Source organism: Lingula anatina, chromosome 5, assembly GCF_051362555.1.
Source record: "Lingula anatina isolate TDL-2025a chromosome 5, LinAna3.0, whole genome shotgun sequence".
NCBI classification, from domain to species: domain Eukaryota; kingdom Metazoa; phylum Brachiopoda; class Lingulata; order Lingulida; family Lingulidae; genus Lingula; species Lingula anatina.
This window is the reverse complement of record NC_141771.1, coordinates 23,479,189-23,496,475: the sequence shown is the minus strand read 5'-3', so window position 1 is coordinate 23,496,475 and position 17,287 is coordinate 23,479,189. Positions and strand designations below refer to the sequence as shown.

Sequence of the window (17,287 nt, the reverse complement as noted above, 5' to 3'; positions counted from 1 at the left end):
TGGATGACCCCAAAATGCTTAGAAAGATCAGATATAAAGCCAAGGTGCATGTTTTGGATGAGGGTAAGATTTTTATATTTTCATGTAATATTAAAGGGATAATAACTCTTCGCCAAAAAATTAATTTTCCTGAAGTAAACTAAAATTTTCCCATACTTACCAATGGTTAATGAATCCATGGTGAATGGTTAATGAATGGTTAATGAATCCATCTGCGTCTGTCGTCGCTGTCGCCATGCACTTTTACCGATAACACGATAAGTGGAAAACCATTTTGCCTTTTGATTTGAAACTTGCAGAACTGATGAATATTCATAATACGCAGGTCAAGTTCGAAAATCATCATGATCGGGTCATTTTTATGGAAGTTATGCTGTTTTTCACTTTTTTCAGCATATATACCACACTGATAACATGATAAGTGAAAAATCATTTTACCTTTTAGCTTGAAACTTGCAGAACTAATGAATATTCATAATACGCACGTCAAGTTTGAAAATCAGCATGATCGGGTCATTTTTAGGGTAGTTATGCTGGTTTTTTTTTCACTTTTTTTAGCATATATGCAGCACCGATAACACGATAAGTGGAAAACCATTTTACCTTTTGGGATTAAACGTACAGAACTGATGAATATTCATAATACACAGGTCAAGTTTGAAAATCAGCATGATCGGGTCATTTTTAAGGAAGTTATGCTGTTTTTTCACTTTTTTCAGCATATATGCAACACTGATAACGTGATAAGTGGAAAACCATTTTACCTTTTGGCTTGAACCTTGCAGAACTAATGAATATTCATAATACGCAGGTCAAGTTTGAAAATCAGCATGATCGGGTCATTTTTAGGGTAGTTATGCTGTTTTTTCCACTTTTTTCAGCATGTATGCAACACCTATAACACATTTGTGCTATATGATGGTAATGTATGAAATTGTCCCTTGGGTGATCCCTAATTAAATTAAGGTCTATAAAGTCTTGCCTAGTAATTAATTTTCAATTGGCCATTAAATGAGATTACATAAAACACTCGTTGAGATTTCCCTGTAAAGTCCCATAGGTTTAGCTCTGTTAACTGTGTCACAAAATTAGGATTTGGTGATAATTATGCAGATAAATGGTGTTTAACATTGCAAATAATTTTACAACAAAAAATGTGTTATGCCAACATGCTATAGATGAATAACAGTGCTTTATTTTTCTCAAACTTGGTGGGGTTATTAATATCAAGTTAATACAGCTAGATTAAAAGTTTGAATAGCAGCTTTATTGGAATTTTTTACGTTTTATTTAAATTTTTTTTTTAAATTATTTTTCAAACACTAGCATCTTCAAGATGTGATTTTTAACTCCCATCCACCAGAAGTGCTGTGCATTTTCTGTATTTTTGTATATAATTGTTATTTCTTCAGATTTAATTCTTAGGCATGTTAACAGTCTCATCATGGAACTAATAAGATGTGTAAAAGTGTTGTTTTGACATTTTCTGCTTCTTAACAATATTGTTAGTTGATTATATAAAAATGACGGTAAACCTGTTATTGTGCATTGTGTAATAAAGTATCATGAATGGAAAGGAACTCATCATTGCAGTTTGTCAGATTTAATCGTTCACTATGTTCAGCATCTGCAAATGGAGCAAATTGGACATTGAAAATTGTTCTATTGATATTTTTCCTATGTCAACAATTTTCCTAGTTGAACATTTAAAAATGACAGTTTATTGATTATTTTGTTTTAAAGAAGGTGTTGAAAATGGAAAGAAAATCATTTCAGTACAGTTATCTCTTGTTTACATTTTGGCATTTTGAAAGTGCGGCTCTGAACTTCCATGGCCTTGAAGACCTTCCCAAATCACATTTTCTGAATATTCATGATACTTTTATTTATTTTTTTTTTAAATTTGATGGTCATTATGCTGTTAAGTATTATGTTATATTGCATGAAAGTTGAAGAAAACCCTATTTTGGACACTGCTGCCAGGATAGCGATTAAGACAAAACCATGTTACCTACGATACTGAAACTTACTGAAAAGTTTCATAAGACAGAAGTGCAGCTTGTGTTTGAAAACCAGTGTGATTGTTTTCTGTTTTGGAAGCAATGCAGGTTTATTGAGTGCTATACTGGCATTTTCAAGTTGTGACTTATCACTCCCATCTGCCAGGAGCCCTGTACTCTTACTTTGTAACATTTTCTGTATTTTGTTAAGTTAATGATTCTTAGGAGTCAAGAATGATTCTTAGGATTGACATACAGCCCCCCCCCCCCCCCCCAAAAAAAAAATTATATTAATATGTATATATATATATATATATATTTTTTTTTTAATGAGTTTAAGCAATTTTTTGTGTAATTTTCACTGTACCTCATTCTGGCATTTCCAAAGTTTAACTCTTATCAGCCTGACACCTTAGGGACTATTTCCAGACCCTTTCACGCTAACTGTGGATCGATCTATCTCCATGGGAATTCTCGCTAAATTGCAATCAATGTAAGTGGCTTAGCTGTCTGTCACGCCTACTGAAACTGGCATGCCAGAATCCTAAGACTCTCAAGCTGAAAGCAATTTAGTGAGAAACCCCTTGGAGTTGGATTGATCCTGTTAGATTGATCTAGGTATGGGAACTCAGTCTAATGCTTGATACACATTTAACTTTCATCCTAATCCAATGTTATGCAGAATTAGAATTTGATGTTGGCTATGCAGTTACAGTAAGCATAATACATTAGTTCATCAGAATTGACAGTATCCTATTTCCTGCGTTTTTATTTTCTGGTTTTTGTCTGTACATTTGACAGCTTTGCTGCCTTGTTTCAATATAAATGCAACACTGATAACACAATATAAGAAAAACGGATTGGCCAATTGTCATTATACTCACAGGAGTGGTCAATCTTACTTAAACGCAGGTTGAGTTCGAAAATCAGCATAATCGGGCCATTATTTTAGAAGTTATACCGTTTTTTCACATTTCCTCAGATTCAATTATTAGGCATGTTAACAGTTTCATTATTGAACTAATAAGATGCGTAAAAGTGTTTGTTTGATATTTCCTGCATCTTTACAACATTGTTAGTTGATTATGTAAAAAACATGGTAAACTTGTTATCATGTATTTTGTAATACGGCCGTAAAGTGTCAAAAATGGAAATAATCTCATATCATTGTAGTTTGTCAGATTGTTCAGAATCTCAGAATGGAGGAAATTGGACATTTAACACTGTTCTATTGATACTTTTCCCATATCATCAATTTTCTTAGGTGGTCATATAAAATTGGCAGTAAAATGTTTATTTTGTTTTATGTTAAAAAAGTGTTAAAAATGGAAATAAACCCATTTCAGAACAGTGCTGTCTTGTTTACATTTTGGCATTTTCAAGATGTGACTTTGAAGTTCCATGGGCCTGAAGACCTTTGCTAGTCACATTTTCTGAATATCCGTGATACTAATATTTTATTATTAAAAATTAATGGTCATTATGCTGTTAAACATTATGTAATATTGCATCAAAATTTGAAGAAACCCCCATTTTGGGCACTGCTCCCATGATGACCATTTAAGGTAAATCATGTCACTTACTGTTCTCAAACTTACAGGAAAGAAACATGGGACTAAAATATAGCTTCAGTAGGCAATGCAGTCTGATTGGTAATTTTTTCTGGCAGTTAAACAGTTTTTTTGTGAAAATTTAATTTTTCACATGTTGGCATTTTCAAGGTGTGACTTTGAAGTTCCATGATTCTGAAGACCTTTGCTTGTCACGTTTTCTGAATGTCCATGTTACTAATATTTTATCGATAACATTTGATGGTTATTATGCTGTTAAACATTATGTAACATTGCATCAAAATAGAAGAAAACACAATTTTTGGTGGTGCTGCCATGATGACCATTATGGGAAAACCGTGTTACTTATGATTGTCAAACTTTCAAAAAAGAAACGCATGACTAAAATGCAGCCTGAGTTGGAAAAGCAGTCTAATTGGCTTCTTTTTCTGGAAGTTATGCATTTTAGTGAAATATTCATTATATTTTTGGCATATTCATTGTGGAACTCAGAGCTCCCATGGACATGAAGCCGTATGGTAATCAAATTTTCTACATGTCCATGCTATTTATAATCAATAATCAAAAATTGGTGATAATTATTCTATAATTTATTATGTAATGTTACATCAAAATTGACAATAATCTTTTTGCACTGCTACTGCAAACATTATGAAAAGTAAACTGTTTTACTCAATCCACTCTCTGCGCGTGTGCGAGTGTGATTGCCATATGTAAATTTGTTAACAGTGCAATTAAAAAGCGTGTATCCCTGCGTGGATGAGCATAGTTTATTATTCTTTTTTAATACTTGTATTAGTTAGAGAGCCTGTAAATGTAAACCATTTCTTTGTGCTCAATAAATTATTATTATTATATTTACCTCTGCCAAGGAGGTTATATTTTCACCCCTGTTTGTCTGTCATCAACATAACTCAAAAAGTTATGGACCGATTTTGCTGAAATTTTCAGGAACTGTCAGAAGTGGAACAAAGAGGACAATAATCAATAATAATCAACAATTGCTGCCTTGTTAATTTTTTCTCAAACACTGGGCCGGCATTTGTGACTTATAACTTCCATCCACCTGAGGCTCTGCTCATTTTCTGTATTTCCACATAAGCAGTTGTATTGTTTTTTATGTCTTTAAACATTATGTTATATTATTTTATGCATTGTCATCATTTATCAAATATTGAGACTTTCATCATGTGACTTTGGTCTCTCATGGTCCTGAAACTGTAATCTTATTGAAGGGGTGGATTGAGACCATCTTCTGGGTCTTCCGGAAGACAGTCAGGTTATTAAGTTTATATTGACTGGTATCTATTTTTTTCTGTTGGAAGACCATCAGAATGGAGGATGGATCAACATAGATACTTTGGAATACTGTCAGAAAATATCTCTGGATCTGCTCCTGTTATTGACCATGTAACCTGTTGTGCATGATTAAAAATCACTTGACTGACAGTGCTATTATAAGCATTATTTATTATTGCATCAAAATTGACAAATTGACCTATTTTGCATCTTTTTTTCCTGTTTTTTGTCTGTACATTTGACAGCTTTGCTGCCTTGTTACATTTAAAGTTAGTCCCTGTATTTTTCTGTTTTAATCTCTTAGTAAATTATAACAGAGTATAGCCATCATGCATAAGTTTCCATAGATCAGTTAATTCGTCACACCAATATGGTTTGGATATTCTCAACTTTTTTTTTTATTTCCCACCATTTTCATATCAACAAAGGGAACAGTGGCATTCATTTCATTAAATAATTCTTTAACTACAAGTTCATACATATAGTCAACTTCATTTTGACTTTCCCTCATTAGTTCCATACTATGTATAATCTGTTTGATTGCTAGCCTTGATATATCTGACGTAAAGATGTCACTTTTACCTTCTTTAAACTTGTATATTCTACAGCCACTACTGTTACTAATTATTTGTTTGTTTTGGTTTATATTGTGCAACCTAAGTTATCCATAAAGGCGTTTCAGTGTATTTTCCAATATTGAGTGATTGGGATGTTTACATCTTTCACTTAAAAGGTCCTGTAGATTGTGATTCTCTATATAGTCACTCATTGTATGTACCCTTAAGTCTGTAACTTTGGACAAATTCTCATGTGGAGTAATAATGCTGTCTACAACTGATTTTCCTCTCTTTAAAAAAGGTAAAATTATTATGTGTATTGAAAGCTTGGTGGTAAAATATTGGTTGTAAAAATGAAATATATATATATATATATATCCCATTCATTTGAACTCCCATTAAGAAAAAGCCCTATTTTATATTCAGACACCATACCATTGTTTTCCACATGATTTGCATATGACAGATATTTTGTTAGTTAAAAGTTTGGTGGTGAAATTTTTGGTGAAAATTGATAATTTTTGAAACAAGTATTCATCTTATTACCTGAAGGATTTGAACTCCCTTAGCCTTTTCATAGGAGTCATTAGGTGAAAAAATAAACATTTTTAATTTTATTATTTTCTAAAATAAAATTTCAAAATGTGCCAATGTATCCTCAATTATGCATACTATTAAATAAAAGTAATATACTCAAATAAAATAAGATTTATAAAGTTTTGTGAGGGGGACTCAAAATTTCGTGGGGGTGGAGTCAGGCTTTTTATATGAAATTTTGAATGGGGGAGATTTTCATGTTAAGCCACATCCAACTTTTTGACATATGGAATTTTGACATTGATTTTGACCCTATTTGTAATTTTTGTAGCTTTGTTCATTATATCCCCAATTAAATATAAGGTATTAAAAATACCATTTGCCAGGAAAATCTCATATATATTTTTTGTCTTGCTGGACATGGTGACAATAAAATTGCAAGATTTCTTGACTGGGTGTTTTGATTTTTACAAAACTCAGACAATTTGCAACCTATATCTTAATTATTTTTCAGACAGTTTGAACTTAATGTCACAACTTAATGTATATTAAAAAATTGAAATTGTTTATTTTTTAGGAGAAAATCTTTACTATGTTGGTAAAGATGGAAATCAGCAAAGGGTAATTTTGGATCTAGAAGAAGTCAAAGACATCTTACATGAATACCATTCATCTGCAACTGGGGGTCACAGCGGTATCAATGCCACCTTGACAAAGATTCGGGCACATTTTATGTGGAGCCGAATGAAGGAAGATGTCATGGAATATGTGAGTTTACTGTGCGAGTGTTTATGGGTTGTTTAAATTGTGATCCTTTGCTTAAATTAAAGCCAATCTTTTACTGCTGTATATTTTGCAATTGTATTAATTTGTTTGTAACCAAAAACAATTTTGTAAACAAATGAACACTGCACTTTTCATTTTTTTTTATTCTGCTTCTTTTTTGTATAACATAATTAATATACCAAAAATGATTGTAAATGCATGAATTGCTCAAATGTTATACAATCATGTATATATAATTACAGATACAGGCTTGTGACAAATGCCAAAAACAGTCTCACATCAAGACGCAGAGCCCAGAGTTAAAGCCCATCACAGTGACAGAAGCGATGGAATTGGTTGGAATGGATTTGATAGGTATATAGTCTAAGCTCTGTTCAAATTATCTGATAAGTGGTTCTGAAAATGTACAGTTAAAAGAAATTTAAAGCATAAAAATGTCATTCCCCAAATGCTGCTCCTTTAGTCAATTATAAATTGAATCGAGTTGGAATGTCTACAACAACATTATTTCCTTTCAATAATAGTATTATTTGCATGACAGTTTTCAATATGCTCATTTCCAGGTCCTCTACCAACCACCCAGAATGGACACAAGTATATTCTGACATTTTACAAAATTTGTTGATTTTTACCCTTTGTCCGACAAAAGTGCTGCTGGAGTGGCCCTTCACATAAGGACTTTTGTGTGCAGGTCAGTGCATGTGCTTTATAGAGTCTTGCTAGACACTATGGCTGTGAATGTATGTAAACATACTTCATCCAGTTGTTTCAAACGCTAGGATACAAATAATTATTGTACCATGCTTATGGATACTTTTATGAGAATGATGTCTTGTCCTTTATTGACTGGTCATAATTTTACTCAACAAATGGATTTTTTCTGAAACTTCACTACTTTACACTTTCAATGCTGAGTATTTTTCAATTTGCAAATCAACCTGTTGAACTCGAACACTAAGACTACTAGATTTTGCATTTGTTGCACCGCTAAGGGGTTGCTTTTTGTTTATTGGCAGTGAACTTCCTGTAGTTATTAGTATGGTTGAGGGAAATATATACTGCAGATTTTTTTATCATGGTTTGACTTTTTATATTTAAGGTGGGGTGCCCCAAAACGCTTACTCTCAGATCAGGGGCGAGAGTTTGTTGCAGCCATCAACATGGAGATGTGCAAGGCATTAAACATAAGTCGTTCTGTGACCAGTGCTTACCATCCGCAAACAAATGGATTGGATGAGAGAACCAATCAAACTCTCAAAGCACGTCTTAGCAAACTGGTAAACGACCACCAGAATAACTGGGACCAGTTTTTAGAAGATGTGGCCTATAGCATAAGGACACAGAAGCAAGCCACGACTAAATTTACTCCTTTTTTTTTTAATGTTTGGGCGACATCCAAGGTCCCCGAGAGAGGTTAAGATTGGTAAGTGAGGAAAACCCAGCCTTAGTATCATAACATGAAACACTTGAAATTAGTTTTGAAATAAGTATATATTCTAAATCAGTTTCATGAAAAAACATTTCCATTAAGAACCAAAAGCCAATTTGTTAAATAATAAGAGTGCCATTTATTACTTTTGTTATTGTAGTATTCTCTGTCAGTAATAATTATATTTCTGAAATACTTCCAAAAATAGCTTATTTAGTTCAGCATGATTAGTTTAAGTTACTCCAACAATAAGAGATCCAATATTTACTATTATATCACTTAAAACATTTAACATGCTAAATTAGGTATGAGATGTATTTTTAACATGCATATTTGATTTACTAGATGGATGCGACAGACAGAGTTGAGGAGCAGGTTGTCATTGAAGAACAAATTGACGAAATGGTCCAACAAAGGGCTGCTCTAATGGAGGTCACCAAGAAAGCTGTAAGTATAACAGCCCATGTATAGATAATGTCAGTAAATCCATCATTATTTGGTTGTTAAAACAGTATATTTCTTACTTGGGGACGAATACTATTCACCTATTCTAGAGACTTTGACAATAGTGGTTTTTATTAAGTTCAGTTACAACAATGGTATGAAGAGTAGTCTGTAGCTTTAATTGGTATCCCTAATTGTCAGCTATTGTTTGCCACTGAAGTTAAATGGGCAATTAAAAAAAAAGTACCAGAACAAGCTGAAAAATTGGACTATGCTGAACATATGTTAACATTAAAAATAGGGTCAAAGGATTGATCAAGTTTTCAACTATTTCTGACATTTTGAAATGTGGTGACATTTCTGTGCAATTGATCCTAATGTTTTCATGTTTTATTAGGTGGATGAAAATGTTGAGAAGGCAAAGACCAGACAGAGGGAAACATACGCTAAAAGAAAAGCCAAGGGGGTAAAGACATTTCAGTTGGAGGTTGGTGATACTGTTTTGAAGAGACAGATGAAAAACGTCGGGAGAAAGGGAGGAAAACTAGAACACTTCTGGATAGGACCTTACAAGTAAGTTAAAAACTTCTGGAAAAGTGTGATGTAGTAACTATTGGCCTGGGTTTTTTATTATTTGGATAGTTGAACAAAACGTCTTTCCTTCATTAAATTTGGATTATTATTATTATTATTATTATTATTGTTTGTTAAAACAAAACAGAGGTCTAATCATCATGTTCAGCATCATATTATTGTCCTTTTATTCAGCATGAAAATGAAATGAAGAAGTGCAATGACATAGTGGGAATTAATTTTTTATTTTTTTCACAGCTGAAGCCTCATTTGGAGTCACATCTACACAAGAAACCGAAACTTGATGTTGCAGTTGACATTGTGACACCTAGTGAACCTGACCACTCCACCGAACCTGTTGAAGAACCCCCTCTGCTTCTTGGAGATGAACCACTCCCCGAACACTTCGTAGATGGACCAGAATTAGAAGATTATTCCGCACCAAAACCAGACGCAAAGTTAGTTATTGGTGACAACACTTTAGAGATGGGTGACTTAAGAACATTGGATGGGAAAGAATGGTTGAATGACAACGTAAGTTATTTCATATTCAGCAAAGTGGGTGCAATCAAATGGTTAATATTTGTCCGAAATGCATGAGAATAAGACATCAAATTTTTTGTGCTTATATAATGGTTTATGATTTTTTAACCACCAATAGAAATTGATAACTACAGCACTTAAGTGACAAGGAAATTTTATGCATATTTCAATCTTACTTGCACCCACATTTTATAAATAGAAATTATAGTGAAAATTAAATTGCCATTATATTTGGGGTTTGAACTTTAACATGGAATGGCGTTTTCCCGCGTAAATATTTCACTTTCTGGTTGTAATTAGTTTGCTGTAGTTGTATGAAAAGTAGCTCCTTGATAGATTTTCACTTTTGAGTAATGTACCACAATTCACAATTATTTTTAGGTGGTCCATGGCTATCTTGGACTGATTGCACAGCAGGCATCATGGGCAGACAAAACCCCGACCTATGTGTTCCCTTGCTTTTTGGCAACTCTTTGGGAGAAAAATCATTTTGATCATTGGCTCTACCAGGATGTGAGTATTATTTAAAAAGTTGTGTTAAGAGTCTTTGCTGCTGTCATGATACCTTTGTGGTAATGACTTATGTTTGATAATCGTATTAATTATACAACTGTAGTTAAGAACATCCTGTAGCTGGTTACAATGATAAAATTTGAGCACTCTGACCTTCTAATTGCAGCATCTTTGTCCCTTTCTTTGTCACATGTTTACATAATCTTAAATGACACAGTAGTCATATTTTGATTATTTTTATGTACAGACACAGATGTGTCTGTACATATAGCCATCATCTGCGTCTGTCGTCGCCGTCGCCGTGCACTTTTACCGATAACACGATAAGTGGAAAACCATTTTACCTTTTGACTTGAAACTTGCAGAACTGATGAATATTCATAATACGCAGGTCAAGTTCGAAAATCAGCATGATCGGGTCACTTTTAGGAAATTTATGCTGTTTTTTCACTTTTTTCAGCATATATGCAGCACCGATAACACGATAAGTGGAAAACCATTTTACCTTTTGACTTGAAACTTACAGAACTGATGAATATTCATAATACGCAAGTCAAGTTCGAAAATCAGCATGATCGGGTTACTTTTAGGGAATTTATGCTGTTTTTTCACTTTTTCAGCATGTATGCAGCACTGATAACACGATAAGAGGAAAACCATTTTACCTTTTGACTTGAAACTTACAGAACTGATGAATATTCATAATACGCAGGTCAAGTTCGAAAATCAGCATGATCGGGGGACTTGTAGGGAAGTTATGCTGTTTTTTTAAACTTTTTTTCAGCATATATGCAGCACTGATAACACGATAAGTGGAAAACCGCTTTACTTTTTGGCTTCAAACTTATAAAACTGATGAAGATTCATAATCCGCAGATCAAGTTCGAAAATCAGCATGATCAAGCCATTTTTATGGGAGTTATGCTATTTTTTCACTTTTTTCAACATATATGCAACACTGATAACACTATATAAGAAAAACAGATTGGCCAATTGTCATTATACTTACAGGAGTGGTCAATCTTACTAAAATGCAGGTTGAGTCGGAAAATCAGCATTATCTGGCCATTATTTTAGAAGTTATGCTGTTTTTTTCATATTTCTTCAGATTCCATTCTTAAGCATGTTAACAGTCTCATTATTTAACTAATAAGATACGTAAAAGTGTTTGTTTGATATTTCCTGCATCTTTACAACATTGTTAGTTGATTATGTAAAAATGATGGTAAACTTGATATCGTGTATTGTGTAATAAAGTGTCAAAAATGGAAATAAACTCATATCATATCATATTGCAGTTTGTTAGATTCAATCATCAACTATGTTCAGAATCTCAGAATGGAGGAAATTGGACATTTAACACTGTTCTATTGATATTTTTCCCATCTCATCAATTTTCTTAGTTGGTCATATGAAAATGGAAGTATACTGTTTATTTTGTTTTGTTTAAAAAGTGTTAAAATGGAAATAAACCCATTTCAGAACAGTGCTGTCTTTTTTTCAGTTTGGCATTTTTAAGATGTGACTTTGAAGTTCCATGAGCCTGCAGATCTTTGCTAGTCACATTTTCTGAATATCCATGATACTAATATTTTATGATTAAAAATTGATGGTCATTATGCTGTTAAACATTATGTAATATTGCATCAAGATTCGAAGAAACCCATATTTTGGGCACTGCTCCCACGATGACCATTTAAAGAAAATCATGTCACTTACTGTTATCAAACTTACAGGAAAGAAATGTGGGTCTAAAATACAGCTTCAGTAGGCAATGCAGTCTGTTTGGTAATTTTTTCTGGCAGTTAAACAGTTTTTTGTGAAAATTTAATTTTTCACTTATTGGCATTTTCAAGGTGTGACTTTGAAGTTCCATGATTCTGAAGACCTTTGCTTGTCATGTTTTCTGAAAGTCCATGTTACTAATATTCTATTAAATAAAAATTGATGGTCATATATGCTGTTAAGCATTATGTAATGTTGCTTCAAAATAGAAGAAAACACAATTTTTGGTGCTGCTGCCATGATGACCATGAAGGGAAAACCGTGTTACTTATGACTGTCAAACCTTAAAAAAAGAAATACTGTACTAAAATGCAGCCTGAGTTGGAAAAGCAGTCTAATTGGCTTCTTTTTCTGGAAGTTATACATTTGAGTGAAATATTCATTAACTTTTTGGCATATTCATTGTGGGACTCGGAGCTCCCATGGACATGAAGCCTAATGGTAATGAAATTTTCTACATGTCCATGCTATTTGTAATCAATAATCAAAAATTGGTGATAATTATTCTATAATTTATTATGCAATGTTACATCAAAATTTACAATAATCTTTTTGCACTGTTACTGCAAACATTATGAAAAGCAAACTGTGTTACTTATTATTATTTTTAACTTATGAGAATGATTTTTAGGATTGGCATGCAGTTAAAATTAGAAAGCTAGGTCAATTGGGTTATCGTTTATTATTGAATTTATGCAATTTTGTGTGAAATTTTCATTTTTTTATTCTGGCACTTTCTAAGTATAAACTTGAACTCTGATGGGCCTGAAGCCTTATGCTTTTACTTTGGTCGGTGTTACCTGCTGTGCATAATTAAAATAAGATGTTGACTTTGCAGTTAAACATAATGTATCATTTCATCAGAATTGGTAGTCTCCTATTTTGTGCATTATTGTTTTGTGCTTTTCTTAAGATGTGACTTATGGGCCTGAAGGGTCTTTGAGAGGGTCAGTCTGTAAATTTCCCTTGGGTATCACTTAGCTAAGCTCTGAGATATAAAGTAATTTGCCTAATTGATTATTAATAGGCCATTAAATGAGATTACATAAAGCACACTTGTTGATATCTCCCTGTAAACTCCCAAAGGTTAAGCTCTCTGCTAGATTAATAATAAGGAAGCAGTGATAATTATGGAGGTAAATTATGCAGGTAATATATATATATATATATATATATATATATATATATAATCAACAATTGCTGCCTGGGCAGAGGTCTGCACTCTCGGAGTGCTTTTCTAGTTTTGTTTATTTTCCTTAATAACTTTTTTCTCAAACACTTGCATTTGTGATATTTAACCGCCTGAAGCTCTGCACATTTTCTGTATTTCCACATAAGCAGTTGTATGTTATTTATGTTTTCAAACATTATGTAATATTTTATGCACTGTCATCATTTTTCAAATATTGAGACTTTCATCATGTGACTTTGGTCTCTCATGGTCCTGATACTGTAATCTTATTGAAGGGATGGATTGAGACCATCTTCTGGGTCAGCTTCCAGAAGACGTTAGGATTTTTAAGTTTATATTGACTGATATTTATTATTTTTTTCTGTTGGAAGATCATCAAAATAGAGGATGGATCAACAAAGATACTTTGAAATACTGTCAGAAAATATCTCTGGGTCAGCTCCTGTTATTGACCATGTTACCTGTTGTGCATGATTAAAATTCAGTGTTGACTAACAGTGCTATTATAAGCATTATTATTGCATCAAAATTGGCAAAATGACCTATATTGTACATTATTTTCTGTTTTTTGTCTGTACATTTGACAGCTTTGCTGCCTTGTTGATAATTTAGACTAATTATATCTGCTACAATATCCTTTTGCTTATCATCTTTTACTTTTTCAGGAGGTTTTGGGAAATCAGGCAAAAAAAGGTGCCAAGAGATATCACAGAAGACTGGGTTTCAGCTGGTATGAAGTCTAACGAGCAAGTAGGATGCAGTGATTGTGGAGTGTTTGTTCTGATGGTAAGTTATGCTCCTTAATATAATCATCCATCCAGTATCTATATAGTATAATGGTGACTAAGAGTAAATAGATTTATTTTGAGTGAGACTTCCATCTTTTTTTTATATATGAGGAAATGTTAAAAATTCTTTTATCGATTAATTGTATTGCAAAATATAGTGGCAATAAGGGCATGAAAGAAAATTTTCTCTGGGTTGATTGCAACTTAACCAAACCTACCAGTTCTAACTTGCCCTAAATCTTCAGCTATCAAAGAAGAATTCACTTGTACATGAAATTCTCAAACACAAGCCTCAATTTTTTTCATACCGTTAGCTTACGGCCAACCTGGTCGAAGGCCTTCATCAGACTGGCGTGAGAAGTTGTTCACACTCACTGACCACCTAGCGGTCAGTGAGTGTGAACAACTTCTCACCTTCAGGCCTCCGACCAGGTTGGCCGTAAGCTAACGGTATGAAAAAAATTGAGGCTTGTGTTTGAGAATTTCATTTATATCCAACAACCAAGCTGCTAATGAACATTTCTGATCAAGATTTCACTTGTTCAAAGAGCAATTCATAATTTGATGAAAAGTAGAATGAGCTAGGGCTACAATCTTATCACGATTGTCTGGGCATCTTTTAAAACCAAACTTGCTTGTAACATTTTTGTTTTTATGTAATTCCAGAATGCAGAAACAGTTATTAAGGGTGCTGATTTAAATTCAATCAACCAATCCCTCTGCCAGCCCTTTAGGACCTACGCTAAGAAGCGACTATTACGAGATGCAAGGAAAAGTGAGGAAAGGATATGTGACATTCCATTTTGTAAAAATGATAACTATCACAAATGGATACAATGTAATGTCTGTACATCTTGGTGTCATACAGTGTGTGCTAACGTAAAGGCCACTAAAAAAAATTTACAAAAACTTGTTTTCGTGTGCCCTATGTGCATTGGGAAAAATTAGTCATTATAATAAGAATTACTGTTGAATATTTATTAACATTGAATTGAATTGAACACATCTGACAGCCATTTATTTTGCTAACAATTATTTTTGTTGGTAATTGACAGTTTTGAAATGTAAGCCACCTAGAATTGCAGCAACAACTGACAGAACTTGTATATGTGCCACTGTACATAGTGAGATCCACTACTGTTTTCTTTTCTTTTTTTTAAGTATTCAAGTCTTTGAAGTTTTTAATTTCATAGTAAAGACAGTTACACAATCAATGGAATTCCATATGGAGTGTTAGGTATAAAATACAGGTGGAGTTGGAAACCCAACCCAATAAGTTTCTTTTGAATTTGATTCTAAAATTCTGTTAAAATTTTAGTGTGTGTTTGTGTGTATTATGATGATTACTTGTTGTATTTGTTCTATATTTTCACATCGACAAATAAACATTTTATATTTTGTATCATATACTGTGTTCTTTTTTAATTTTGCTAATCTTAAACATAAGCACATTTTAAAATTTCTAGAAAACCACATAGGAATGCCCATAGGGTCAGGACACTATAAAGCTAGCTTGTTTACTATACCTTTTCATGTGTTAGCTTTACGGTGTTTTGTTGATGTGTGCTATATATGAAATCAAGATCGAGTTGGCAATAGCTAAATCTAGAACCTAGGGTACATGGAAATAGTGCCATCATAAACTTGATAAAATATAAAAAAATAAGAAATATTACAATTACATTTAAGGATGTTTTAACAACGTCTGCTGGGAACAAAAGTCTAAAACATTTTCTGAAATGTAAATTTACCCTTAACATATTGTTTCAAAAAGGTTGAAAACTGTACAAAATTGTGCGCAAAATTAAGAAAATTATGAAAGCATTTGAATGATGGCTGAAAAGAATTTTTGTTTTCGCTGATTTGGGCCACATTTTGTCATGTTGTTATATGTGTCAAAAAAGATGTTTGGTCTATCTTTGGTTTGACTTTTGCCCTTGCTTTGATATCTGTTTAGAAGTTATTATTATTATTATTTTGAAAATATATGTGAACATTTATCATTCATGTTGTCATAAAGCAATGAGAAATATAACAATTAATTGAGTTTGATTTATAGTTTTATAGTTTTATATTGGTGGACATATACCATACATGATCTCAAAAATTCATCCAAGTCTCAATTTGGCACTAGAATTGAATGGAAAAAACATTAAATTACATTTAATTGCGACTTTTGTCTGTATCAATAAATACTTCTTAACTTTAAATCTCTGTTTTTCAAATATATTCCTGAAGTTGGCATGGAAGTCAACTGAAAATTATTTAAGGGATTTCTTAAATATCAACAATCTGTGTACTCACAAGGCTACCCAGGTATGTTGGTTAAAAGTTCTCTCGTCTTAATTGTTTAAGGATCTGGTTGCTGTCTAAGGTTACCGCAATAAACTACTTCGGCAAGACAGGCCAAAATATTATTTACATAAAGTAAAGAAAAATGCATAAATAGTAGCTAAACAAAATTATTTATAGGCCTGCCTAACACTAACAGATAAACTTGACCCATAATACAAAGGACAAAATTTGAACGATCTCATCTAGGTTCTTACAACAGCTGTAGTACCTGTAGTGTCTAACCGGCGTATCTTGAGAACAATAACCAGGTAAGGTGTGATATATATATATGGGGATCGGTACTGTACAGTGCCTCCAAATTGCGTAATAAAACTGGAGAACAATGGCCAGGTAAGCAGCATGACCAGCGCGGCACGGCGGTTTATTCACGACGACGGTTTATTCACGGACTGCTACCCCCGCATGAAAAATCCGTCAGAACGGTTTATTCACGACGACGGTTTCTTCACGTGACCGGTTCGCTCGATCGTCACCTTGACACTCACCTTGACTTGTCGGTAAACGAGTGTCGTAAGATAACCAAATGTTTATTTTATTATTACGTTTTGAATGCTGCTATCGAATTTGGTGTTTTTAAAATGTGCTTTGGCATAATAGAATGACAGTTATTTTATTATAGTTTTTTCAGGTTGATGCACCCGGTTTATTAATAATAGGACGATTTTACGACACCCGTTCACCGACCAGTCAAGGTGACCCCCGAACGTGTGTAAGCCGTGTCAACATTCTCTTTGGAAAGGTGGACATCTAGCGATCTGTTTATAATTTGCAGTGACTTTTCGACTGGTGTACTCAGGTATTGCTACAAAAAACGCTCTGCTGTTTTGAAATGAAACCACATGTACAGTCATGAGAAGTACGCTACTAATAAGGTATATATGTATCGGTGTGGCGATAGGGGGCATTATGGTATTG

The 17,287-nt window shown here is 33.2% G+C and overlaps 2 long non-coding RNA genes across 2 annotated transcripts; both read left to right on the top strand.

The window, feature by feature from the left end:
• Positions 1–8,002: 8,002 nt before the first annotated feature.
• On the top strand, positions 8,003–9,624 carry LOC147761938 (uncharacterized). Its single transcript, XR_015334884.1, has 4 exons — positions 8,003–8,173; positions 8,525–8,626; positions 9,021–9,196; positions 9,455–9,624. It is a non-coding gene; the product is annotated as an uncharacterized LOC147761938 (long non-coding RNA).
• On the top strand, positions 9,455–15,424 carry LOC106152958 (uncharacterized). The gene is made up of 4 exons (XR_015334885.1): positions 9,455–9,730; positions 10,121–10,252; positions 13,895–14,015; positions 14,684–15,424. It is a non-coding gene; the product is annotated as an uncharacterized LOC106152958 (long non-coding RNA).
• The last annotated feature ends 1,863 nt before the right edge of the window (positions 15,425–17,287 follow it).